We start from the raw sequence: 3,442 nt of genomic DNA, 5'->3' as shown, positions 1-3,442 counted from the left end.
AAAAAAGAATATACGGTAATGCAATTTTTACATTCCTCTATTCACTTCATTATAAGGAAATGTACGGGAATAATACCAATTTTAACGGACCGGTATGCCACATCTCACCATAATTAGAATCTCCCAGCATTTAAGCTATTGTATTCCCGGTTATTTGCCGGCGTCATGAAGACAAGCGCAGTAGTAAATGTCAGCAATCTCAGCTGTCTAGCTTGCAACTTTCCTGCTTATTGTCAGCATACGTTCACAGACACAAGAGGATTAACCGTAATGTTTTGGATTTCCAGCTTTCGTTGTTTACTCAAAGCAATACCATTTACATCTAGCTGGTTATAACCACAACTCATTCACCTGACAGCATATATTCCTCAACTGCTTGTTATTGTCTGGGTCTGATCCCTGACATACGCGATCGAACACGTGCAGAAGACATCACACTGACAACCTTAATCACTTCATGTGATGCCATTTTCTTCCGCAGGTTCTCAAAGCAGCATTTCTAACATGAAACATGAAAAAGCACATGATGCTGGTCATGTTCTCTTAGCTTATCATCTGACTGTTACTAATTCGGTCTCAGGGAGGAGTCCACTGAAAACCAGTCAACACCACTATATCATAAAGGAAACTTGGGGTTGTAATTTGGTTTATAAGTAATTCGTATAAATAGATGACAATAGCGATGATACCTTTAATATTACTACATCAAATTTCATGGCGGATGATTATCAGACAAATCTCCAAATATAGCAAGAGAAATGCCTTTACAAAGTAAGTTAGCAATACCAGAAAACAAGGAAATTAAATAAATAAAAGGCATATGAAACGTTATCTATATAAAAAAAAAAAAAAAACTACAGCCTCAACGAAGAAAATTTTTCTAAGACATCTGCATTATTATAAACGAACTCATACAATCCTAAATGCAAACTTATAGCCCAACTTCTGCGCATTGAAGATCTTGGACATTCAAAAAAATACTCCTTTGATGGGAGAAAACAAAGGGTGTATTAAGCTGTATCGCATTCCTGGAATTGCAGAATTCACCATCTCTCCATTTGGCCATCAAAGTTCAGTGAATGATTTTGGAATGGTCCATACTATATTTCAAGATGGAACAAGATAGACTTTGCTACTTTTATGCATGCACACAGGTAAGTAGGTATACATGCATAGATTTGTGTGTATATATACACTATATACATCATAAATATATATATAGATATATAGATATATATATATATATATATATATATATATATATATATATATATATACATATTCAAGCTTATCCTTTCATTATTTCACTAAAAAAAACTTTCATATTCTACTTCCTGTCAATAACCCTCCTTGCAGACACACTCCAGTGAATATCTCCAACCAACCAAGTAACCCCATAATCAAATTTTGTATTCATATCATGAATTCACCTATTTACGTATCACTAACTCTAATCCATTTCCAAAACCTACCCTCGAAACTATGTATTCTTCCTTTTTTTCAATACACCAAATGACATTCTGATTCCTAAAAAAAAAAAAAAAAGGTATTTTCACTTCACTTCAAAAAGATACTGATCAAATAAATATTCAGCCCTGCAAGTTATTTCAATTACATCAATATTTTTTTTTGTATCAACACCTACTCAAAAAAAACATATTTCTACTCCAACATTTTTTATATTTTCAATAAAAATTTAATATAATTTAAATCCTTCAGCAAGTAAGCCCCTGTCATAACATTTTCAAACTAAGATCCTTATATATGTATATATATATATATATATATATATATATATATATATATATATATATATATATATATATATATATACATATATATATATATATATATATATATATATATATATATATATATATATATATATATATATATATATCTGGATATATACAGGGAAAATTTAGGTATTAACAACAATGGGGAATACTTTAACAACTTAAGATTAGCAGATGACATAATTCTATCTAGTGAATTATGATAATGCATAGAGACAACAAATAACGGTTATGGACGAACCTCTAGAGACTGTTAAGGGATATACGTGCTTAGGACAGTCTACAGTAAGTGTTTCCCAAAGACATGAGAACATGATTAAAAGAATTATAAACATGGGATGGAGAGCTTTTGGTAATCAAAATGAGATTATGAAATGTAAAATGCCACTTTCTCTAAAATGAAAAGTATTTAATCAGATGGTCCTACTAGTGGTACTTATGCATCAAAAACTTGAATCCTTACTAAAGCCTTAGAACATGGCTAGTTGCAACTCAAAGAGCAATCGAAAAAAAAGAATGGTAGGAATACCACTAAGAGTCAGAAAAAAAAGAGTAACATGGATACGAGAGCAAACTTAAGTAGAGGATATTCTAACATGTAAGATAAAAATATACACATGGGCAGGACATCAAATGAGAATGGCAGGTATATGGACATTAAGATTAACAGAATGGGTCCCTAGAGATTGCAAACAAAGTAGAGGAACGAAGAGAAGACGATGTATTGACGAGCTAAGAATATTTGAAGGTATAGACTGGCATAGAAAGACCATAAACAGACGTGCATGGAAAGTCATGTCTGAGACCTTTGTCCAGCAGTGGACTAGCAACGGATGAGGATGATGAGGTATATATATATCCCTTAAGGTTATAAATGACAAATATAAAAGAAAGGTGTAAATATGAATATTCATCCAAACAGTTTCATGAATCAATAGACTTTTTCAAATACAATCTATCGTTGGAGTTGTGGTAATAAATTTCTTTGGAGGAATTTTTTTAAAGATTTCATTTTGTCACAGCTGGAATGAAACTTGCTAGCAATCATATGTCGAAACTAGAGAACCAACCTATCTTGTTATAAAATCTGGAGAGTCAGTGTATATAAAGTCCAAGCAATTTCCAGACTTGTGAGTAGCTCACTTATGATTTTCTCACACCCTGAATCAGAGGCAAAGTCCAAAGCTCTTTACCCATGGGGATCAGTAGGAGAAGCAGAATTTCACCACTCCCTATGGTGAGCATTGAAACCACGAACAAGCACAAAAGAAGCCTTTCTTGTATCTTATTAATATTGGTAAGAAGACAATTGAATATAGAATCATGCAAGTCTGGATTACGATAGATGGAACACCATAGAATATTTGATGTCTGCCATGAACTTTTATTATCTGAATCTAATGACATCCACATTCATTGAAGGAATTATGAGAAGCAAGGTACCCGGACCTAATATACACCGGTATTCCCATTGCCTTATGAATGGCATCAAGTTTCAAAAGCCCCTCAGTTTAGGTCATATTTTCAATCCCACTCAGAGTACGTTGTGGACGCATACACTTTAGACTAATCAATATAAACCAGATTGCCTAGGGGGGTCATTTGTAAGGTTTAGAACCAAACTGGTGAGAATCATAAAAAACAAA

Source organism: Palaemon carinicauda, chromosome 15 (genome assembly GCF_036898095.1).
Source record: "Palaemon carinicauda isolate YSFRI2023 chromosome 15, ASM3689809v2, whole genome shotgun sequence".
In the NCBI taxonomy this organism is placed as follows: domain Eukaryota; kingdom Metazoa; phylum Arthropoda; class Malacostraca; order Decapoda; family Palaemonidae; genus Palaemon; species Palaemon carinicauda.
Note: the sequence above shows the minus strand (reverse complement) of the source record.